Raw genomic sequence first — 26722 nt, 5'->3', positions numbered from 1 at the left:
AGGTATTACGAGTAAAAGCCATCATTCGGTGAACATTAAATGTCCTTGATGACCATAACCATTCCATTCCACAAACTCCACAATAAAGCCAATCCCCACCTTACTTAAAAGAGAAATAGAATTCTACAAGGAGGTTAAGTGAGCTTCTATACTTTGCATTCCTCCTCACTCTATACACTCCACAGCCACACCTCACCCCACAGCATCCCGTCCACAGGACACAAATTGCATGTGTGAAGTTTTCCTGCAAATTGTTTTACATTTTCATCTGAAAATTGTTGGTTGCAATAAGAGAAATGCCAACAAACAAACAAACAGACGAAACGAAACGAAAAAAAAGGATCAGAAAATATGTAAACCAACTTACGAGACCAATCTTCATACTCTCAGGACATCAGATTGCTGTCGTTGATGCAAAGAGTTCCTAGTGAAACACTATATGAGTTAAAAAAAAAAACAACACGAATTTGCAGCTCGCAAAAAACATGGCTAACATTCACTAATAACCACAGGTAGGTCGTTTATGTATTTGCCAATGGTACTTACGCCATATGCAATGCATATATAGTAGACACAGGGTATACACACACGACAGGACTCAAATAGCATTTGTTTTGGTCGACGACAAATTTAGGATGCCTAGATCCTGCCAAAAGGACATTTAAGAGCATTCCATTTTGAACTTCGTCGTGTAAGTAATACTGTTTGTTGCCCCTGACGAGTGGTTGGGTTTGTTTTTTTTTTACTTTCGTTCTTTCGTTTTTTGTTACCTGGTTTTACTTTGACAGTTTTTACTCTAATACATCGTCCTGTTTACAGAAATGAGAGGATCAGCGTTGCCATTTTACATGTTTGTAAGTAATGTTATTTCTGTAGTTTATAGTAAAGGACTTAAAAGATCAAAATGTCAAGTGGAAAAACTATAAAATTAAATTTAAGACTCAAATCTAAGAATTAACTAAATGAATTACGTTATTGATAATAAAAAAAGTACAATATCTAGAAAAGGCAAAGGTGGCTGTCATTTTTGACAATATTTTAACACTTGACTAGTAAAAACTACGTCCTAGCTAAAAATGGAAAGATACGCTTTTCAGCAATGCAATAATTGTTTAAATTCAATTTGAAATGTTTTAATCGTGAAAGTTTGAAAAACAAAGCACTTTTGAATCATCAAACACTTACTGACTTACTTAATGTTAAACTACAGGCCTAGTTGGGTGACATAACTTGTTCTCGCCACCTGATCCGTGGCCTTCCTCTACTCTACTTCGAAGACATTTCAGTCAGCAGTAATAGTTTGCAGGTGCTTTAAGTGACCCAGCTATCTCTGGTCTTGGATTTTTATCCTTCTGCAAAATTTAACGCCACTTTAGAGTCTGTTGTTCCATTTTTTCATCCACTCACCTTCTTTGAATCACCTTCTTTTGAATCAAAGCTGTTTTTACCATAGTCCATGCTTTTACACCGTATAGCAGGAAGGGGATGGTTGGGATTTTATATAGCAACACTTAAGTTTTTCTATAGAAGGCTTAAATTGAAGCAATTGATTTCTTAGCCCAAAGAAGCTGCGGAGCCTAGGTAGACAACGTTCTTAAATCAAATTACGTCTGTCAATGGTGATGTTTTGCGTAAGACTCATGTTTTGATGTATATTGTTTTTCCCTAATTACCTAAAACTACTTATCCGACTCTCCCTCAAAACTCAAAAAATCCACATTGGCATCACGCTGAGTTTTTGGGATTATGTCAATGTAATAATCCCATGCCAGTAAATAGACAAATTCTGACACTATCTGTAGTGTTGACGTTTGATCTTTGTGCTATTCTTTAAAGAAAGATGTTAAAGAAAACGCACGAAATAACATCGCCTTGTCCAAAGCCTTGTTTTGAAAGGTTCCAGCCTTTTTGGAGCATTGTAAATTCTCCACGCACAAACGTATGGTTTTGGCAGGGATGTAAAAACCAAATATGGTTCAAACCTGTTATCATATGCATCCTTAAGATGGTGGGTGTCGATGTTCTTGGGTTTCTCCAGGATCTATCGTAATTTGAATACTTAACCGACTCTGGACTTTACTGATCTGAAACGTATCAGGTTGTTGACGATGGGCTTAAGTCGTTCACATATCACGGCAGAAAAGATTTTTTAAATGATGTTAAGGAGATTGATTCCTCAGTTAAGAGAGCATTTCAATTCCGAGGTTCCATTCATAGACTGAATTTCCATTTCCAAAAGATAGGAGTTGTTATTATCCTAAAGATAAGTGTGTTATGAAAATTGGTCTTTAAGTTTTGAATATCAAAGTGACAAAAATTTAGGCTACAAAATGATTCTTTCAACTTGACAGTTCGCCTTAAATAGAGCTCATTTGTTGTTAGCCGTTGGGCAGTTAGAGTGGTTCTATCACCTTAATTCTGTCCAAAAGACTTAATCATACTTTAAGGGCACCTGCCAAAATACACATTCAAGTTTTAGATGAATGAAGACTTTGTATATTACTGCCAGACTAGAAAAGGTTAACAAATTCTTGTGGTGTCGAAACAATCCTAAGTATTTGAAAGTTGATTAGTTTCATCGGTGGATAAAGTGTCGCTCACGGAATTTCGCATTGAAAGTAGGTTATGCTTTGACGATATTAGACAGTATTAGGTTTTTAAATTTTATATTATACGTGGTTGACAGTTCCCCACGGTACGTGGTCAGTGCTTATCATAAACTGCTATTGAAGTTCCATAACTGAGGGACAAGGGTGTGAGTATTGAAACTAAAATGATAGTCTGAGGACATTCTCATCAGCGAAACAGTGTTATGAAGTAGAAGTTGCAGGCAAGATATCATAAGGAAACGAGTCGGACACAGAACAGAGCCCTGTTGAGCCCCAACATTTACTTAGTGAATTTTAAGCAGTAAGAATAATGGATTTTAAAATAACGAAGAAGAGATTCATCAATACAAACGTTACGCCTTTGCGATCGAGATTCCAGAGCTTGGTGTTAAAATGTATTTAATGGTTTTGAAAATGTTTGCTCCAAAAAGGTATAGAGATTTGTTCCACAACTTTCTTAAATAATTCCTCAACACACAGGTAGTGGCCGGTCATTAGGAATCTTTTTTCTTCAAGATATTTTTTAGGCTGATGATTAATCATTGTTTCCATAACTTTGAAAAGGGAAGTATAAGTGTCACGAGGATACGCCTTTTTAAGGAGCACGCTGTGTGGTTAATTTTGACTTCCTTAAAATTTTCGTTACTCTTCCATTCATGTTTTGTTACATCTGGCATCGCTATACATCGTCCAAATAGGATAAAATGAAATATGTTCCTAAATTAATTACCACACTAAAAGCTTATAATGCCTTGGCAACACCAAAATTGAATTGAATTAAAAAAAATTAATATTTAAAGAAGAAAAGTACATGAACCATATTATGTATAGCTTACCTTAACTATAAGTTCTACATTTGTACTACTCCAAGCTAACTACCTACGTTACGAGTGAAAGTTTTCAAATTAAAATACTCTGCGAATTTCGCTTCGATTATTTAGGACGATGTTGTTGTTGTTGATGATGCTGATGAAGTTGATGATGATGTTGATGATGATGCAAATGAAAGGGGCAATATAAAGTTCCCTAGTTACCCACCCCCTTTGTGAAAACATCAGCAAGCGTGGTGCTAATTAATTGCATTTGTGTTATTTTCATTAACATGAATTTCCCTCAAGCAATTCAAAGGAAAGGTGTTAATAAACATACATTTGAGGCTATATCGTTTTATATATGTTTATAAAAGTGTATATATGTTGATAATTTCAAGTTGGTGCTAAGGAAACTACAATGTCGCCCACCTATCACTTTATATGTATTGTGAACTAAACAGTGCACGTACTCAAAGCCTTAAACGAACATTTGAAAAGTATTTAAAATATGGCAAACGGAAATAATGTACAACTTGCACACATCAGGGTATGTAGTTAATTATTGCTGCTCAACATAAGGAAAATGACGTGTGGGGTCAGCAGGTCGAAAACCCTTCAAGACATGCACTCAAAACACCAAACACACAATACCAACTAAGAGTTAAGGTAAGGTACCCACATCATGAGTTGGAGTACAATATTTGTGTGAATTGTAAATGGAATTTTCTAATTGAATGATTAATTTAATATTAAGCGACTTGCATCACCAACCAACCGCCACCGAAACCGCCCGCTCGTCCGCTATCGCCACCATAACACGTGTTGGATTATTAACAGCTTGGTGATTACACTTAATATTTGCCTTGTCCGGTTCCGGTGTGAGGTTAATAAACCGAATATCATGTCGTCTTTAATTTTATATCATATATACCTACAGTGTAGCTAAGGTGTATATTTATTTGTGTAAATTTGTGTTGATTTTGTGAGGGGCTTGAACATGGTTCGGTGATTAATTTGCTTGAAGCATTATTTAACACGGCTTGAACGTTGTTATAATATGACGTGAAGTGTATATCTTAGAAGTTTAACATACCTGAAAAGGCTGCAAGCGTATTGAACCATTGTCTAGAACTCAAGGATTTGGAGAAAGTTTATTTATTCGACTGTGTGCGCTTTGCAGAAGCTTATGATGATTTAATATTGACATTTTTTAGTAAATGTTCTGTTATTTTAATTGTTATTCGAGGTGGTAATTTAAATTTAATACTTTTCTTATACATAACGACGGGGTTTTCACTAAGAACTTGAGAACCACTTTTCATAAATGAGGAGTCTATTTTGAATTTCTCTACCATTTTAAAATTGGATTGATGTGAATGTTGGGCCAAAGTCTTTTTAAAATTTCAATAAAATTAACAAAATCAATATATTTAATAAGTACAAAAAAACCGAAATGTGATATGCATCAATCCATGTCTTCAATTTCATTGAAATAAAAATCGCCTAACATAGCTCTGAAGCAACTATTCTTAACCGAAATGATTTTAACAGTCTCATTTTCGAAGCAGAATGGTCCAATGACGCCACCACTTAATAACTCCCAACTAATCTGATAACCCATGGATAAAATGGTTTCCATATGTCAATTTTGTCTGTAATCGAATCCGTTTAGATTAAAATGCACCTAATTAGAAAAATTCATTTTCGCCGAACATAGTTCTTATAATTCGAGATAAGGCTGATATTGATGGTCATTAAAAGTTTGTAAATAGAATCTTCCTGTTTGTGCACACTGTTTGTTTTTGCAAAAACTTGTGCATAGCAAGAACAGGTGCAGAAATAAAGTACTCACTTCAGCCAAAGCTTCTTTTAAGAACATGTAATCTTAAGCTGCACAGCTCTCAAGTTAGCTTAAGCAGAGTGATAGATTAGTAATAGCTGAAAAGTATTCTACTTGGATGTTTTAGGGTTCTTCTTAGGATAGGTAGTGTTGCTTTAACGCTGGTGTAGATTTAGGTTGAAGAAGTCTCCCTGAGCTATTTTAATTTTTGTTAGAATTTCAAAATGTCTTTTAGTGGTAAAGTGGTCAAGACGAAACGTACATAGGTTATCAAACAAATATGTTTCTAGTATAATTTTGAATTAAGTCTCTCATTCTGCCTTCCCAATCATTATAGTGTGTTCAAGGTGGAACTTTTGGGGATAAAAGAAATCTTGTCCTGCCTTAAAGAAAACGTGATATCAACATCTGATATCCGTATCTTTTAAGATAGTCAGGCCGCTAAAAAATAACTGTCGATCATCTCTAATGGAAATGGCACAACAGTTTAATATTCACCTTTACTGGGTGCCGGGCCATAGAGACATTTCAGGTTACTGTAAGGCAAATGAACTCGCCAGGAACTGAACAGTACAGACCATTCTACCACATTTAGCATATGCTGGCATACTAAATGCTAATCCAAGATCCTTTGAAAAGGGCAAATACCAGGTGGAACAACATCACCACGTGTCAAGTCACAAAAAACATCTGCCCAAGACTAGATTTTAAGCTATTACGGTGCTTGCAATCTCTAAGCAGATCTCATATAAACTAGATAATAGGTGCCGTAATCGGACACTCTCTAATAGGAATACATGCCACTCGGCTAGGCGTATTGTCAAATGACATTTCGAGAAGCTGTGTAAACGAGGAAGAAGAGGAAACAGTTCTTAACCTTCTTTGTACATGAACTATGCTAGCTCAAAAACCCAAGAATTACCTAGGAGAATTCTTCTAAAACGACCTTAATGATCTAAATCATATTAGCATCAGCCTCTCACGTTTCGTAAGGGACTCAGACTGGTTCCATTCAGCTTAGGAACATAACCTTGTATAATTTTTCTTTTAGCTAGATTTAAGCATTTATGAAGAATGTGAAAGATGACTAGTTCCTTTTCTTTGTATTTCACTGATAATCTGAGGTTTCTATATATTCAAATGTTGGGCGGGGATAAACCGAGTCATTTCATCCCGCATAGGTCAATTTCAATGTCAAAGCACCCTATTCTTTAAAGAAAAAACACTTTATGCCACTTGCTGTTTGATTTGCAGCGCTGTCTTATTGCAAAGACATATGTTAATCCCTAGGCCTTAAAATTGATTACATTACTACGGTTCCGACATTTACCCTTCTCAATTAATTATAGCGTGACAAAAACTTTTATTTTTCATAAACAAAAGAAAATGACAAATTGACATCACCAACCTCTTCCGACATTTCTAGATCTCGATTTTTGATAATTGATCATTTGGTCTAAGTTGTTAAGTTCAAATATACTAAGTTTTATTATTTGCTACTAGCAGATAAGGTGTGATTAAGTTAGGTGCCTGCTAACTGAAAAGCCAACACAGCTATACCAATATTTTGTCTATTTGGAAACTACACGAAGGTAGAGATCTAAGTTACTCATTGAGCCACTTATAACTAGCTGTAAAGCGTTTAAGGCAATAGATATCAGAATTTGTTAGACCAATAGGATCATTCTAGTAAAAGTCTCTAAGGTTGACTTTTAGTCTTTGTGACAGTATAGGACATGAACATAGCAAGAGGGACAATGTTTCTTCTTCTTTTTCATCCATGTAGGTTATGCAAAGTAGTACTCGTGGCATGATGGTTAGTGCGTTGGATGTCATGGGATCAATCCCTGCCTGTGCCATCTAAAGTTTTTTTTCTACTACTGTCTCTTGCGAGGTATTTACAAATTAATTAACCGTTCGGATTCGGCTTAAAACTGTAGGGCCACTTCATCCCTGACAGCAATACTCGCACACAGGAATAGTTGAGAGTTGTAAGTCACTATGCCCTAGTTCTCAACGGACTGTTGTGCCACCAATATTATTTGTATTATTCAAGTTATACAAAAGTAGTCAGCAGGAGCTCTTAGCCAAAAACCATGCAAAGGACACTTATAACGTAGCTAGTTTGCAATACAAATGAGTTACTTAAAACATTAAGCATCATTGGCCATATTGATTTAGTTGATAGACAAAAAGAGTTGTTAGACCGACGGTGGTTTGCTTTCTTTAGCATGTTTAAGCATAAGTTTACAAGTAGCTAAGGGTACACCGATGTTAGACTTGTTGCTCAACAGAGGTACCTACAATTATTGTCCTGGAATGTTTCTATGATACGGCACCCAAATAAGGCAAATGTTGACCTTCTTCGCATATTGCGGAGTTTATTAATACGGTGTTCAATGAGAGGGCTTCTTTGACGGACATTAGTTTTGCGTGGAAAATGACGAAATTAGAGTCATAGATTTAGTCCGTCGGAGTATACGCCTCCATCAACCTCGTCATGGATTTTTTTATAGTAGAGAAGATCTTATTCAGAAACAATTTCCCGGGGTACACTTAGGTCTATACGCAATTTTAATAACATTTTAATATTTTCATAACTATTTTGTGTACTTTTAAGTTCATGAAATACTTATTACTTTTAAACAAAGTAAAATAAAACTAAAATTGTTTATTCACCTCATGAAATTTATTAAATTAGTTGTTTCAAAATTATATAGCCAATTTACTTCTTAATAATTGAATAAAATATTCAAAATTTTACAAAAATTGTATTTGAAATATTTTCTAAATAAATGTAATATTTAATATTATTAAAAATTTGATAAAAATTTAAATGAATTTCACACCTTCATTTTATAGTAAAATGTCTTGTTTAATAAGCTTCTTTCGGTCACAATCCTGATTCCTCATACATACTTTCCGCTAATTACATTAAACGTTTATAATTAAAGCGTTCTCTATCTCTCTTGTGTCCTTTTTTTTTGGAGGTACTTTATCCTTTAAATATCCTTTGAGAGTGAATATGCATGGTATTTTACTTTTCAGAGTGTTACACTTTATAATGTAATACTGAATTCTGTTGTCGTCCGTTTTCATTGAAAAAGTGAAACTTTTTTAAACTTTACTCTACACCGTAACCCCCCTCCCGTGCTACACTGCCGACCAAAACCACGACCTCTTAAGCTTTCTCGCTATAAATTTGTATAGGTATATGCAGTCCATACTCTGCGCTCAGTGTGTATAACGTTTAAAGTAACATTTAAGGACAAACTTTAGCGTTAAACCTTGTGGTTGATGGCGGTTGGCAGTGGCGTGATGGTGGCACGGAACGGCTCGGTGCTGAGGCAGCAGCGTTGGCGTAGCACAAAACGCGCGGTGGCTGTTGGAGGTACCAGGAAGCACCAGTGAATGAACAAGGGCTAGTGACATGGCTAATCGAGGAGTTGGAGGCTTCATAAATTTTAAACTATATGGTGGCATACCGGCTCGGCGTGCCACCTATAAGTTCCGAAACTCTCCGTGTATGTTGTTATAGGTGCAGCAGGGTGTGAAACCTGAATAGTAACAACAACAAAAAAACCTTTGTCCTGTGTGTCCCTACGCTTTGAACCATTTATTAAAGAGAGAGTAAAAGATTTTAATCCATTTTGCTAGTGAAAAAGAACCATAAAGTAATTATCATTTTTGCTTTGAATAATTTGCATGAATCCTTTAGGAACACATAGAAAGTGAGCAATGAAGAATCCTTACAATGTTATCACACTTTTTCCATTTAAAGTGATTATTAAGCTTCTCAATAGGAATACGGAGTGAAAGCTAAAAGCTTGACTTTTAACTTGAATCCAATAAATCAATGAATGAAGAATTTTAAATGAATTTCAATAATTTTCAAACAGAGAGAGAGAGAGAGTCCTTACCACAAACATATCGTATCCTTGCTAGATGAATTTAAAACCCCTTTTTATCGGAAGCAAATTAAGATATTATTGTGGTGCAATATGCTAACAGGAAATCATTAGACCAAAAAGGATTTTCTGAAAAGTATCAAATTCCTAATTAAGGATATCATTGTATATGAGTAGGTGTTTGATGTATTTTTTCAATTGTTCTTCTTCTGACCATATTATATTCGATTGCAAAACTTCAAAGTGATGATTGCATAGAGAAATAGGAATTCCATGATCTATAGAGCTTTGGCTCTTGATGGTCAAATGAGGAACCTCTAAGGATTTATTTCATCCTTAGAAGATATCCTCTCCTCTTATACCCAAAACAATGTCTACACAGATCGGACACTCAATTACTTATCTCTGTCTTTATCATCGTCGTAGTCGTAGTCCTCTATATCCTGATATCCTAAGCTATTTAATATATACGGCAGCAGGATGTCTCACATCTCAGTCTTGAAATTTGTTCTAATATCATCATTGGAATTTCACAGTACCTACACAAAATAGCCAAAGGACAAACATACGCTCGTATGGTAGATAGCCTAGTCATACGTCCTAGATCAAGTTAAGTGAGAGAAAGAGAGAACTTGGCAATTAATTGCGGCAATAAGGAATCGATTAAATTCAAAGTATGTTGATGATGACGACGATGATGATGATAATGATGATTGTGTAAGGCAATCCTGGGCCTTATATTCATTGCCAAAGGCTAAAGCTTCGACTTCGAATCAGAATCAGAAGCAAGCCTCTTTCTCTCATTGTCTGTTTCTATGTCTTTCTCTCTGTCTGTCCGGATGGCGTAGTCTCAAACAAAACTTAAGTAGTACAGTAAAGGACGACGAGTGCAAAACCACTTTACCACATTACCACCTCCTCCTTGGTCTTAATATGGGCGAAGAACTATGCCTAGGTACATAGGTAGGTATGTTATACAAAAGCAATAATAATAGAGGTCATGATTCCTGAAGGAGCGACGGACATACAAATCGAAGTCATAGATAATGTTATGCCTCTGCAAATGACCAGGAGTGCTCATTCATCAATTCTAGATCTCGATTGGTAATCTCAATAGTAATTTTGCATTGCCATTGACACGGAAGTCAAGATGGCATCGAGTTGATTAGGATTCGATTCTTTGCGTTCAGGAAATTTCAAGCAAAAATTATAAATAGTTTGTTGCAGTTTGGATTTTCAAAACCCTATGTTTATAGACATGTATGGTTAAGTTTCAAATTAGGAGTTGTTTTGGGTTTGTGGTATTTTGATTATTGTGTTTTGAGAGTTATAAGGTTCATGATGATCATTTGATAGATAAATATATACGGAATTTATGTATTATTATAACACCCTTTAAAGGTTATGAACAAAGGTTTATTGGGTGTAATTAAAGCTTAAGGAATTTTGTCGATTTATATAGAGGAACAGGTGTCTTTAATAACTTAGTACATAATTTGATTTATATTCGTACATTATGAATTTGGGTATAGAAAATATTAATATTATGATGTTTCTAGTTTACAGAAGGATTGGGGCAATATTTGGAATTATTGTGTTATAAATACATATTTCAAATATTCATTCACAATGCTAACAGGTTTGCAGGAGAATGTATATTAACTCACACTTGATGTTTTCGGTATGCATTAGTTATGAATCTGCATATTTGTGTTTAAAGTGAATTATTCCTTTATAGTAACCTTAAGGTTAATCATCGCAGAGTACCTTTAAGAAAACATATTACAATTGTGTGCAAAAAAAACATGTTTTATTTAAAGTAAGCAACTATTAAATAAGTGCCGTGTAGAAAAGTGGGATTGCAAGACATTCTTCTTTCTTAAGTAACTATAAATATAAGAAATCTTTAAATGTATAGAAAAATTGTACTTTTTAGTTCAAAAACAATTTTTCTCAAAATTTTACCAAATATTAAATACAATGTTTCGTATTAAATAAAATTACATTGAATCCATAATATCGAATTCTTAAAAAGATATTTGAGTCGAAAATCAATTTTTACCAACTTTGAGTAATGTTTTTTTGGGGATTTTATTTCTTATACAAAAATACTGTCAATTCGATTTGTCCCAAAATTTTACAAAATATCAACACATTTTCACTATTTTAAAAATACCACCCTCTCAATTTTTTTGAGAGTCCTTTCTGTATCTTTCTGCATTATTATCTTTGAATTGGTATTTCGAAGCATATTTAACAAACACCTATTGAGGATATACGATCAATAGTATAGAAGGGTATTACATGAATAACAAAAACAATATCCGCAGTATGAATACTACTGATAAAATTTAAAGTAGAATCTTACTACAGATGGGTTTTTGACATTTATACGAGTCTCGAATGGAATTTCGTTCTCAAATGTTGGTACTATTGATATGCAATTTGCATTTGTATTTCAATGGCTGTGTTCGTTGAGTAGTTGTGCAGTTGGAATCATGTGTTTTCCATTGGGGAAAAAATCAATCTTTTACTGATGATATTACTTAGTTTATTTGAAAAACTAACTGGGCTTATTTTGCAAGACAAAACAATTAAAAGGATAATAAAGTTTTGCTATGTTTCCCCCAAAGGTAGAAGAATAAATAAAGTTTTTGGTGTTTAAACCGCACAAGAAGATTTAAAAATGATTAAGTTTGACACCACTTTCTAAAATGCAAATGATTTTTCGATGTTTCTTATGAAGTGAGATAGCTTCATTCTTGTTAAACGATGAAGAACTGAATATTTCATAACCAAATCCATGCACATTTTTTTTTTTATTTGATTAAAACAAAACTATATTTTTTGTACACAAACATGAAAAAAACAGACCATAATGCATTATCTGTATAACCAACACCTCCACACAGGTTTTTCTTTGCAAATTTTGACTCGACTCCGATCCCCTACCGGAATTGAGTCGAATCAAGCTCATTTCAACTCAATTCAGGTATATAAAGAATTAAAGCAAGCTTCAAGCTCGCTTCAACACAACATGTTATTGAAGTAGTCTACTAACAAACCCCCTTCTTGAAGTTTTTATTTTATGTCAAAGCTGCGATTTTTTTTATAGAATCTTAATTTCCAGATGTTTTCTTACCAATTCTTTTTGAAAATTGTCCATTATATTAGTTTTATGTAATTTTTTTTTGTTGCTGAATTTAATTTTAACTTTTGGTTTTCACAAAACTTACTTATACAAAAATCTGACTCTTGCCGATGGGTTTACTTGGGAATTTTGTACAATGCTATTTATAGAATGCCATACAAACACGGGAAATGACAGGTTTAAATTTTTAAGAAAAATTCGCTGTGGTATATTGTCATCACTCTTGAAACTTTCTATTATTTTAAACTTTACCGGAAAATGTCTAGTAAGTCATATGTTGGCATTGTTCCAGAAATCACTTTTTTCGGATCTAATTTTTTTAATACATTAACTTTATCATTACAAAAAGTAAATCGTTGTTGAATTTGTATACATAACTGACCATAATAAAAAATCAAACGGGGTGGCGCAACAGTCCGTTGTGAACCAGGGCCTAGTGGCTTACAACTCTCAACCATTCCTGTGTGCGAGTACTGTTATCAGGAATGGAAGGAACCTACAATTTTAGGCCGAATCCGAACGGCTAGTTTGAGAAAGCACTTTTTCATGACAAGAATTACTCTTGAAGGTTTTGTCGATTCCTCGCAAGAGGCAGTACCCGCGAAAATTAATTTTATTTTTTAAATTAAGGAGGCACAGGCAGGGATTGAACCCAAGACCCCTTGCATGACAGTCCAATGCACTAACCATCATGCCACGGGTACTACAACTGAACATAATAGCTGCTAGAAAATGGAAAATACTGGTAGCTTTACGATTAAGCTCATCAAATGAACTCAAAATGAAAAAAAAAAAATAATAATATGGGATTCCACTGCTCTATATACCATTTCTAAAGAAAGCCACCGAGTTTGATAAACTAAACTGTTCATCAACACCAAGTGCCTTTTGAAAATTTATGAAATATTTTTGTTTGAGCTATTACAAAAGTAAGAATATACGTCCCTTTACGATTTTTCAATACAGCAATACAATGATAATAAGACAAATTATTTTTATAACCAGCGAATGGTAAAAGGTTGTAGATTTTGATTTGGAGGTGGTAGAATTTCTGAAATAAAAAAAGTGGTAGAAATACCACTTATAAGTGGTAGAAGTCCCATCACTGGTGTCCAGTGTTTTTTCCAAAAAAAGGAAACAACTAGGGTTTAGAGTTTTTTAAATCCGGTTTTCAACCAACTTTATTTTCTGTAAATCCTAATCGATAGATGCCTACAACATCAGTAGCAAAGTATTTTATTAACTTTATTTTCGTATCTCTAAACTAACTAAATTTATTGCATATAAATACTTCAAAAACTTTTAAAGAATAAAATAGAATATTGCTGTTTTAAGATACAAAATTCCATGAAAAATTAATGAATCCTCGGTGTTCAGGCTTGGTTGTCTGTTAGTAAGGCTACTAGCCGCGGTGGTAAGCTGACTCCGTGTCAGCTAAAAATTGAAGATCTCCTTCTTCGATGGTGGGTTCAAGTAACTCGTTCAGTATATCCATAGCACACAGATATCTTGGTTAAGGGTGACTGACGTAGACGTTGCTGGAAGTTCAACGTTCTGATAAGCTCGTTCTGATGATTGTTCAATCCTCTCGTGATCTTCCTGGCTGTTTTGAATAGATACTTGTCCAAGGGAATTAATTTATTTTGGCTTCATCGTAGACTCTTTTGTTGCTGAAGTGTCTTTATTTCTGGAAGTTGAAGAAGAGTCCACTAAATCTCAGTAAGACTTTCCTTTCAAAGACGAGAAGTTCCTTCTGGGCTGTCTTTGGAATTTTGAACCACACCGTGAAGCTGTAGCCGATAATGGGACGTAACATTTGGTTGTAAATAATCAATTACGTTGGCCGGCTGAGTCCCGTTCTTCTTCGGAGAAGTGGGTTAAGGCGGTGACGAATTTGTGTTAAACTTTCGCTTCAGTATATGAAATTAATTGTTTAAAGTCACTGTGCAAGATTTGTAATATTATGTTTTTAATTCTATTGTCCCAGGTTCAGAGTAATGCAGGAAAAATGTTAGGTTTCATTACAAAGCTGAAAAAGGATCCTCAATGCCGTAAGCAGGACTGAAAGTATAAGAAGTATGTAATTATATTTATGAGTTTTGTGCAAAATTTAAACAAAATAAAAACATAGAACTTTAAAAACTTTTTATAAACAAATTTAATTTAAATCGTAAAACCTGTTTATGAAAAAAATATTTTTTTTATCTATTTTTATAATTTTTGAAATCAAAAATAACAACGCAAAAATAGTTTTAAATTTTTCCAAAACAATACATTTTTAATGAAATCCGATATAAAAAAATGACGGAGTTACAAGATCAGAAAAACTTGTTTTCGAAAGAAACAAGTCTTAAGTTTTTGAATTCTTGCACCATTTAGAAGCTCATTTTCCCTCAAAAATATTTGAGCACCCTTAAGTCAGTTAACAGTGTTCCTCGGGTGTATGTTTGCTGATAACTAGCGTTCGAGGTCTTCAATACTTTTTTGTTCGATTTAATGCCAATTGTAGAAGTGTGTCTTGAATTAGGAAGTGCTGATTATGAAGCTGTCAACAACATCAAATATAGGCACTTGGCCATTGTTGACTCAAATAAGCTGCTATTTTGACTACTTGGGAGCCACAAAACGAGTTTCTAGATCATTTATTCATAAAGTTCAAAACCATCTCCTTAAGCAAAAATATATCAATTTACAAGTTTAAAATATGGCATTCACAAAAAAAAAATATTTTGTCTATTTCGTGTCAAATTTTGACTGGTCGAATTTATTTGCTTTTATGAACATTAAATAAAGATTTAAGAATTTTTTCATTCTAAATATGATGATCTACATGATTTTTTAGGAAAATCTAAAATACAATGTTATTGTTAAACAGTTTTCTATCTTATTTTAAAAATTCAATGAAGTAAAAAGTTTCACATAAATAATTTAATTTTACTTCGCCTGAGGGATTTAACCATAAAAACCTACAATCATTTTAACCTTGCTTTTTGAAGTCAAAACAAAGATAAAAAAACGTTAAAAAGAATTGTTAACTTTCTCACAATCAATGCGATGACCTTTGTAACAAATTTGTGTACTTTTTTAACTTTAAAAACTACTCTTTTCTACTAATGAAATGAAGAAATCTTTAACTTAGCTTAAAGTAGGTAAAACAAGTTTACGAAGTATTTTTTTTTATAGTTTCTATAAACGTATATAGATTGTGTATCTTTTGTCTGTTTGGAACTGGAAGTATATTTAAGTAGCAAAAAAATAGAGAGAAAAAATCCTTTTTTTGTTTACATAACGGGTTAACGAAAGTAATAAGGAAAAAGAAGGACTTTGAAAAGAGAATATTAAAATGAAGAAGACACAGAAGATAGTTTTTGCGAACCAAGCATTTTTAATAAAAATTCTAATTCCTTCAAAGGAAATGATTTGTCTACTCAAATAAGACAAAGCAAAAGGAATTACATATTTTAAATTCATAAGTCAATTTAATACCTTACTTTTATGAGATTTTTCAAATAATTAGTTAATTTTTTGATTCTTCTAATTTACTAAGAACTTAAGAAATACCTAAGATGAAAATTATGGGTAGGTATAAGGTATATATAAAAACCTCCTTAAGATATTTTGATAAGAAACCCACAAATACTTCACACAAAATACCCTCAAGGTATAAATGTACATGCATCACGAACAACAAGAAAACCTAATTACATTTCACTCGCAATATTATCTACAAAACCATAAAAGCCTGTCACTTATCCTAGATAAGTATATACATACACAGTGTACACGTACAATACATATCTATATGCAAAACATTCATCTTGTCAAAGACAATGAAAACCGATTACAAAATTTATAAACGTCCTGCATCCTACATATCATGTCCACATGGCCTCAGGATGTTAACTGGACATCACAAGATCGTCCACAACACCACTAGCTATACACAAAAGAACCAACATTTCACTTTAATAAACGGTATTAAGAGAAAAGCCATTATGGCTGACCACCGAAATTATTAAAAAAATCGAACGGAATGTATCTGCAGGACTTTTTATTAAACCCTCCTCCCAAAAAATAAAAAAGAATCCATTTTAATCTCCTTCATTTTATATTGAGGTAGATATATTTTTGTTTTTTTATTAATTTATAAAAGAGGTAAAGGACAATGTGCTCCTGTTTTCGTGTATGTATATAATTTTCAATTTTTCATACTCGTCGAAATATTATTTCCTTTACCCAAGGAAAGAAGGCAAAAGGATACCCGACCAACTTCACTCAAATAAAAATAAGACGAAACTCTTTGACATCAAAATAACAATTTATATAAAATTATTATTTTCTATAGAATTTCTCTGCTTGTTTGACATATCCTTTAAATTTAATAACCCTCAGGGTCCTCACACATTATGTACATTCCAGAAAAACAGCTCCAGAAATGCAACCCCTAGCCCATTCTATCCTTTCTTTTGTCATAATAGTTAAGTCATGTAGAGCTTACCGAGCCATCATCCTTGCCACAAATCAAATTTTTGAAAATTGAAAATAAAAACAAGCTAAGTACAGTATTTTCGCGTCTATAAGATATCGAGATATTTCAATACTCAATACATCATCACCACACAATCATAAGCATGCTAAGTCAGAATGTTTGTGTTCTATTAAGGGATGATGATGAGCTGATAGGATAATAATTCTCCTCCTTTCACTCATTGATATTGACAAAGGCAAATTCTTCCTGCGGCGTCTATTATCTTCCTGTTTCTGGTTTTGTTTGTGTATTGATATTATATCATCTTAACAACAAACGAGACAAACAAAATTTCGTCCTTACGAGCGAATTATGCAGTACACCATACAAAAGGATGAAAAGGAAAAAAGCTAAACAGCAAGAAACCTATTCAAGGAAGAATATTTTATTATTTGGCATGTGGTGTTGAATTTCTGGCACAAGCCAAAATATTGTCGTCATTGATTGTAACCAATATTTGGAAAGAGTTGACAAGAACTATCAAATTGACACGTTACAAAAAGGTGCCTAATTGATTCCTGTTTATTTAGGAATGGAATGTTTCGTGGTGTCACTATCTTTTTCAGGTGAAATAAATGAAGCGTTCACAAATTAAATTTGATAAATTTAGAAGGTAACCTTAATTAGGAAAAGCTTTTATTAATTATGTAATAATTTGATGTGGTTTAAAGTGGAATCAATTACATTTATGTGGTCTGTGGTTTGTATATAAACTGTTTTCCCCATCCACGGAAAAACACGTTTATGGAAAAATATTATCAAAGCATTTATTATTAATTAATTTATTAATAGACAGAATTAATTGGAGTAAATTTATAAGAAGATTCTTGGTAACTTAAATTTTGTAATTAATTCAAAAGAAGATGTCAATCATCAATCAAGAACCCAAGACCTCTCGCATGAGAGTCCAACGCACTAACACGCTACGGGTACTTCGAGTCAACTAGGACAGTCTCAATAAATATATCAGCATTTTTAACTGGTCACTATGATTCCTCGATAGTGACGTTGACGCTAGCTCTGAAATGATCAAAATTATATTTCTCTTGGTGATAAGAACTTTTATACCGAAGAAGGTTAAAATCATCAGACCTAAGAACCGCTTGATTAAAAACAACATATAAAGAGGTTATTAAGGTAAAGGAAATAAGTGTTCGTTGTTGTAAATACCACCGCACTGAGGAAAACCGGAAAACTAGGAAGCCCTGCAATGTCCGACGGACCAAAAGACAGTAAACATTCTTTTCCATTCCTAACATGAGGAAATCATCAACTTCTTCTGTTCTTTTTAGCTCGTTATCAATGGCGCTCGATTTGTTGGACCTTAGAGAAAATTAATCTTTTTGCTAGGCAGTTTGCCAACATTTCTTCGTTCTCATATTAAAGTTAGAGTTCTTAAAGATTTTAACTTTCCTAGACTGGATGGTATCACCGCTAATGTTCTGAAGAGGTGTTCTTCAACGCCGCTTTGCAATACCATTGCGTAAGCCTTTTCATTTATCCTTCTCTCTTGACTCTTAAGGTCTAGTTATAAGGGTTTTGGATACAGCATCTGTGTAGCGCATTTCCAAAAAAGTTGATTCGAGTTGTTTCGGTTTTCATGATTCCCTCCTTGGTAGGATAAAAAATTACCTTTCGGATCGTTCAGTACAAGTAGCAGTAAATTGGTTCAAGTCTGAGAACCAAAACCACAAATGCTGGTGAGCTCTGATTTCTCTCCAACACCATTCATTTTTTTATAAATGATCTTTTGTCTGGAATTTCTAACCCACTTAATTGTTTCGCTGATGATATTCTCAGCTTTTCATGTTCGTTTTTAGATTCTAATCTTTAGCCTTCCGATGCATTATGATCTTGACAGCATTATCCGATGGGGTATCCAAAACCGTGTAAAATTTAAAGATTCAAAAACTCAATGGTGTCTACTGGAGTAAAATCGTAACCCTTCTCCAATGTCAATATGCATGGGTGGTTCTTGTATTGAGGAGACTAAACAGCTTTCAGGTCTGGGTATGTGCTTTTTGTGGAGTTAACACATATTCGACATCGCCAAGTGCTAATAGGTCTAAGGATTTTCTCCGACCGCGACGATGCAAGAAGTTTTTTACCCCTTCTAATCTGTATATACTTTACAATACAATAACAATTCTCATATTTAGGAAGGTGCGCTAATAACGTACTTGAGTCTTTTCGATATAATTAAATAAAGAGCTCTAAAAATGATAAGCGTCCTTTCTATTTCTAATGACAGTTGCTATTTTTTGAACACCGCTGAAAGGTCTATCTATCTATCTATCAGTATCATAGTTTTATTGATATTTTTACAAAATATGATCTAGTGAAATAGCCAGTTGTATTCCTCCCCTCAAACAATTTAACCGTAATTCTTGCACTTCTAGGAATTCTCATCAGTTTACCCTTGATCCCAATTTTGGACTATGTACTGTTTAGTATAGGAATTCTTTCTTTAGCGAGACTACACGAATGTGGATCGCTTTATTTATCACCTATTAATATTTATCACCTATTAAAATGTGCAAACATTCAAAACTAAAGTGAATCTGGTCCTCAAGTCCTAATTGCTCGCACTGTGTTTAATCATTATAAGGGTATTCATTACCCCTTGAGTGCGTGCAAAAAAAAAGAACTATTGATTTGTACTATTTGATTTTCAGGAATTGAATGAATCTTAAAATTTATATTTTCCGAGAAATTATAATCAAATTTATTCACAAAAGCTAAGACCAAAAATCAATCTTACAATCTTAAAGTCTTTTTTAACGTTCTCTTAGAGAAATAATGGAATCGAACTATAATTTACATTTTTTTTCCTCTTTTAACTTCAAGATCATGACGTTTCTCTAATGCTAAGGTGTTTTTCAATAACATTTGCTTGTAATCATCCTTTCAATACAAAGAAAGAGAAAAATCAACGACTTCGACATTGAGGGATTTCCTTTTATTTTCTTTTACACTTTTCTTTAACTTCATAGACGATGTAAATTGTAAATTTACAATATTTCCATGGAAACGCTGTTTTGGCGTCAAAAGGATTCCATAAAAGAAATAAAAAAAGGTTATATTTTCAATTATGTACACAATAGGAAAAGGTAAAGCATTCAAATTCAATATCAATGTAATTTATTTACATTATAAGTTTAAAAACGTATGAGTTGGATTTTCTTAGAATAAAACATTATGAATGAAAAATCGATTTTAGAAGAAGAATTCTTATAGAATGAAATTATGCGTTTTTTTACTACTGAACCCGTACCGAAATGGATAGTGCTTAGAACTATCTTAAAGGTTTGTGTTCGATCCTTTGAAATCTGAAGTTTTTTTTCACGGGTACTTCCTCCTGAGAGGAATTTATAAATCCTTCAAGAGTAATTCTTGTCATTTAAAGTGCTTCCTGAAATTAGACTTTTTAATTCATCTTAAAATTGAAGGTCCTCTCCACTTCAAATTACTTCAAGTAACCTGTGGTGTATGGATACATGGAGTGCTATCAGATAATTGAACAAAATTTAGACCCAGGGCCGTTTTATGGCTTTAATACTCTCTTTGAATTTTTGGTATGGCCGTCCTGCTTCGTAAACTTTTCTTGAAAGTCATCCCCACACGTTTTCCATGATGTTCAGGTCAGGCGAATATGGGGGCCATGGTAATAGATTCACATTTGACCTTTGTTGTTCGTGCGGTATATATTGGTGCATTATCTTGTTGGAAAGTCCACCGTTGTCCACCAAATAATTCAGAAAGCTGCGGAAAAGTTCGTTCCATAATCGATTTGTAAGTGATTGCTGTCATTTTAGATCTTCTAAAATCTAGGTTCACTCACCCGTTATAGGTGATTCCTCCCCATATCGTTGCATCACCTCCTTGGCTGTGCCTTTTTTCTGGATAGTCTTTTTCCTTTCTTAAATCATGAAACTAGCAGCTATATCCATCAGGTCCGTCCACATTATTCTTTTTTTTAATTTTTAGTGTCGTACATAGCCAGCCTTGTGTACCACCTGAGCAAAAGTCGATCTGCTAGCATTTAGCTCAGCTAATGATTTGGTTTTCTTTCTATCGCTCGCCTTTCCTGAAATGATGTTTTTCCATATCTCGCTGGGTGCTTGAGGTAGATGTATGCAATACCGGACCTTATTCTTATTTTATTGGCTATAAAATGGATGGCTTTGCCGAGTTCCCAGTAAGTTCGGATTGGCCTATTTCCTTTTTGGTTAGAACCTAGAGTCAACTCATTATTCTTGATTCTATGGAATTAATCTCCCAAACAATGATTGTATCCTTTTATTTGATTTAAAACAATTTAATAGGTAAGTTATGATCTTGTTCCTATCAAACAACATTGTTTATTGATTATAGAATCTTCGTTTGCAAGACGAATCGACCGAAGGGATGGAAAGTTATCATTATCCCAGCTTTTTTAATATATTTTTTCAGCATAGTTTCGGACTTTAATGTCATCAAAATAAACGCCTAATAATGGGCAACGATAGTAGTTTCAAAAGCAGAAGCACCTTATACATCGAATATCTTATTTTAAGTTTTATTGGCGGCTCTGCTCGAATAAGCTAGAGATATTGCAACGCAGTTAAAAGTAGCTTAAAACAATCTTCAGCCTAGTAACAATCTTCACGGAAACAATGATGTTAAAATATTCCTTCATTGCCAAGTGAATCACAGCCAAACAAGCAAACAAACAAACAAACTGACTTTCGAATTCAATAAAATTATTGTTTTGCTAGACTGTTTCATGATTTTGAAAACTCTTAGTAAATAAAAAGGACAACATTTTTTTTATTAGGATAAGAACACGTCTGAATGTCAAACCAAGCCAAGTTTCAGAAGTTGTACAAAAATTAATTTAACTGATCATACATTAAAGACAACAATAACTTATAGTTGTTATTTTTTTTTTAATATTATGCGCGCACTAAAGGGATTATGACTACCCTTATAATGATTAAACGCAGTGTGAGCAATCAGGCAAGGAGGGAAGGATTAAAAATGAATGTCTGCACATCGTATTGAGTGGGAAATATTGAGCCTGGTAAAGCATTCCATATTCGTGTAGTGCGGCTAAAGAAAGAATCTCAGTACTTAACAGTACGTCCAAATTTGGTCTCTAGGGTAAACTGATGGGCACTCCTAGCAATACGGGTATTACGGTTGAATTGTTTAAGGGGAGAGTTTTCAATGGAGCATTGTTTATAAAAGTAACTAAAAAACAATGACAGGCATGAGATCTTGCGGCGGTGTTCAAGAAAAGCAAATGTTTCTTTTAAAAGAGAATTTAATTTAAAGGTAACAGACTACTTAAAAAATATCGATAAGACAACAAATTATTTCTTAAAACATAGTTTCGAGCCTTTGAATAGTTTGAGTTTGAATACAAAATTTGTTATCCCTTTTATAAATTACATTATTTACTGTAGCCTATTTAATTTGAATAGGCCACAGTATTTAACTATTTTACTAAAACCAACCTCAAACTCCTAATAATCGAAACTGCATTTATTACCTTTTTTAAATTTATTATCAAGATTTGTTTCCAATATTTTAGTAAAGAAGTTAACAATATTGCACCAGAAGATAAAGTCATAAAATAAAGCCCATCATGCACTCACTTCGAAAGTAACACCTTACTTTTATTCGATATCCCCCTGCACGTAATAAAAACCAGACTGCTTATAAACAGAAAGGATTTTCTACTATTTTTCAACTCAACAACGAAGACTCCTTACAAGAAGTTTTATTTTGTTATTTTCATTTTTATTTGTTCCTTTTATTTTACAGACATTCAATAGAGGAACCCGATGAGTAGTGAAAAACTTCTAAATCAAATAGGTTATAAATCTATATAACTTTTTTACCTTTCCCTTATACTCGTACATACCTGCGAACTTCTCATGTTGGTCGTTAGATGGAGTCTTTCACTTCCATTGGCTTAAACAGAAGCCAAGAGTCAACTAGCATGTGTTGCACGTCATTGATGTGGCTCTTTTTATACTTAAAACGAAAAAGAACATAAACGTTGTGTTCATCGCGTGTTTTTGCTTACTTTAATTTTTATTTGGAAGGACTTTTTTACAGAACAGGGAATGTCTGTTATCCTTTTTTTCCTCTTAGGATCCATATTGGCAGGTGTGTGTATGTTTAGACGTTTTTCCTAGTCCCTTTCAATTGACGAATAAAAATGAAATTGAATTCAATGATTGTTTTCACACAAAATCACCATTTGAAAAAAGGATTTTTCTTTCAAGCGAAAGGGACATATATGTACATACTTTTACATTTGTGTGGATTTTTTTTGTCAAATCGTTACTTGGATTGTTTTTCTAAGCAATAAAAATTTTTCATTTTTACTAAAATATAAAAATTAATGCAACTTTCTTTTGAATAGCAGACAAAAGTGTTATGATCCCTTTTTTTCATTGTATGGATGACACCTGAGCCTATTTTGAATTCCAAATAAATCGCATTAACTCACATGCAATGCATTCAATATAAATTCACATCGAATTTCTGTACAAAATGATTTGTAAACTGTAAGTTATTTCCTCTCAAAAGTCTTCTCCTCTATACCTTTTGGTCATATCATCTATACACATAAGTCTACCTACTTGTATAACAAACGCATATAATAGAGTAAGATATCGTATCCTTTTGGATATGAATTATTACACATTCTTGCACTGCATGTGAGAAATGAAAGACCTTTCACTTAACTTTATCCTTAAGGATTTTGTAGGATCAAAGTGATGTGATTTGTTATAAAGATACCCATCTTAACAAAGGATTGGAAATGTTAAAGTAGTTTATATCGTTGTTTGGTCCTTGATAGGATCCTACGACTATATATTTATTTATATGGTAGATGCTTATATGGATGATGGGTTTAGGTTATAAGATGTCTTGTAATAAGAAAAGAATTCAATTTTCTTTGTAAGGAAGTAAAGTTGGAGTAAACATTTGTGACTTGTGAGAGTAAGAAGTGGAGTGATGGAATTTGGTTTATGAAATAAGACAGCCAACAATTTGAACATTTTTGACTTGTCTTACTTATAAGCTTAGGATATGTGAACTTTTAATTGTTTAGTTTTTTTATTTCAACAAATTGTTGTAAGTCGACAATCATAGCAAAGAGGAGACATCTTAAATGATTATTTTTGTAATTCAGTTTCAGTTTTATGCTTTTTTGAATATAATACTTTGGTGTTTGGAATATGGCAAGTTTTGGTTGTTGTACGAAATAAAATGCACAAATGGGTCAAATAGAAGTTTCTTTTTAAAAATTATATAAAATTATATTTCTTCCATGAAATTTGGCTTTTTTAGTAAAAGCCAATATTCCCATTAAAAAACATTCATTCAAACGGCTTTTTCAGATGACCTTGTTGGTAGTTTCAGGCTGCTTGGAAAATATTGGCCTTAGGTGCTCGAATCGTTCCTGGATTGTTGACATAACATTAGCCCTTTACGATTTCTGCAGAAACATAAAGGGGTCAAATCTCTAGTCCGAGGTGGCTAATAGACCCCTCAGAGATAGTTCATAGCATGATTTGGGCAGTTGGCGCACAATCATTCGTGCAACAATTTGCATCAAAATACAAGTGCGGATATTTTGTTTGTCAACGTATCTCCTGAAATCAAAATGAGACACTTTCTTCAATTCAAGCAGGTCTAAGGTTCAAACTGGAAAGTATAAACTAATCCGACATGGTCGCGGTAGTGTGCCTTCAAATGGTGAGTCAATTGAAAGTGAATGACTTGAGATTTTTAAGCAGGATATTCTTTAGTCTAGTTCGTGCATTCTTCAACTATTTAGATCGAAGAAAAGTTGATCTTCGTGAATTCAGTCTTGCTAGCATTCTTGTCTGCAACATGTCGTACAGTAAGACGATAGACATAAAAGATACTTTTTAGGATCATGATCATCGGTTTGACAACCATGATCTGGTCCTGGTCTCATACAACAAGTCTATCCATAAATGCCGATTGCAAGCCGATACCATCCTATTGCTCATCCTAAGGCTTCGCCGTATGCATAGTTCGCCATGCATTCGCCTACCATAAAATGTACTACTTCTCAAGCTGGATCCTCTTCACTCATACCACCCATGGCAAATTTTTCAAGCCTAACTTTTGTCACAACATCAGCTTCTGCATGCAGATCAGAATTGTAGAGTCTCCGCAATCGTCCTTCGTAACGTAAGGTGCCAATAGTTCTCCACAAGACATATATCTCTTACGTGTCTAAGAGTTCGGTGTGCCTTTTACTAACCATCTAGAAATCGGAACCATATATGAGTACGGGCAGAACTATCGTCAGCAGCAGCTTAGAGACTGTGGTAAGATTTTTAGATTTAACAAACTTTGAAGCAGGTTCTGTTGGCTTTGAGTAACGGCCCGCGTATTTCTTCATTTTTGTTGAGACTGTTATTACTATTAAGCCAAGGTATTTAAAGGATTGCTTCTAATTCATGCTCCGCTAACTTGAGTGCTTGACTAATTTTTTTTTTGCAGTCGAAGCCACCATGTACTTTTTTTTTCGTCAATAATGTGCAGTCAAATATTTATGCCATCTACTCGATCTGGATGAAGATATCTTGCTAGGTTATCCTAATGATGCCAATTTCTTCTGCTTAAGAAAGAATCTGGCTGGACCTGGTAACGATGGTCCCACTTGTTGACGTGCAAGAGCCATGGATTGCTTTCTCCAAAGCCAAGTTTAAAAGAAGACAGTCATTGTCAACCTAATTTTCTCATGGCTTCCTATAGTTCTACCGTAGGTGGCCTTAAAGTACATAAGCAGATGGTAAGCACATTTTAAGACAAAACAATCACGGCAGTCCTACCATAGACTTTTTTAAAAAAAAGTTGCTAATTGTTTTTTGTGACCTCGAGTTATTTTGAAAAGCGAAATAAAATTTTAAAAATATGATTTTGCATTCGGATTGGCTCAGTATCTTTCAAGTTTTAGTTTTGGAAATCAATTATTGGAATTCTTTTGAAAATCATATCGAATGACTAAACCTGGTTTTAAATCATCAAAAAGATTCCTACCTTTAGAAACGTCGTCGCAACTTCTAGATTTCTTTCGGTTACACGAATCATCTCAAAAAATTTTAAAGGAAAAACAAATTTAAGAAAAAATTCCCCTCTTGTGAGAAAAAATACCTATTACACTGCATTGAGGATAAATTAAAATTTCCTTTGACATCCAAAGCTTTCTTTTTGAAGTGATGGTCTTCAAAAGTCCCGTTTTTAATTAGAATCGTATCGAATTTACATTTTAAGTTATTGTGTCTCTCTCTTTCTCTGAGGTACCAATACTATTATATGATGCCAATGCAAAGAGGTACAAAAGGTGCATTTTATCACATCACATAACATCACAATTCAAAACATAGAAATAGAAAGCAAAGGAACAAAACATCAGAGAGTGCTCTTTGCTTTTGCCATAAAATGCAATTGCTAAGCAATCAACTGGGGATAGAAATTCTTGTAATGCATGCACTAGCACCACTTAGACTCTTCCACCCTCAAAATCAAACCCTTTAAACCCTAAAAACCCTCAAACCCCAAAAATATATCGCACAACACAACATCTAAATGACAACAAACACCCAAAGGCATGTAACACTTTCCCAACCATCATTTATTCCACTTGGTTGTTCATCCTGAGATTGGATATCAATTTGGTTTCAGTTTTCCTTTACTGCTGTTTTCTTCAATGCATCTGAAATGCTCTGGATGATGAATTGGTTTGGTCTTTGGTCTTTGGTTGGTGTGCTATTGGGTGTGTTATGTTAAGCGATCCTTCGCCGCCACATAGAATTCTAAGCCGGGGAGCAAGGAA

General features: G+C 33.7%; 1 protein-coding gene across 1 annotated transcript in view; it reads left to right on the top strand.

Moving 5' to 3' along the window:
• The window catches only part of LOC129940505 (sex determination protein fruitless-like), a 326270-nt gene that overhangs the window by 23869 nt on the left and 275679 nt on the right, over positions 1–26722 (top strand). The gene's annotated exons all lie outside the window — the stretch shown is intronic.

This window comes from Eupeodes corollae, chromosome 1 (assembly GCF_945859685.1).
Source record: "Eupeodes corollae chromosome 1, idEupCoro1.1, whole genome shotgun sequence".
NCBI lineage: Eukaryota > Metazoa > Arthropoda > Insecta > Diptera > Syrphidae > Eupeodes > Eupeodes corollae.
This window is presented reverse-complemented; position numbering and strand designations above follow the sequence as displayed.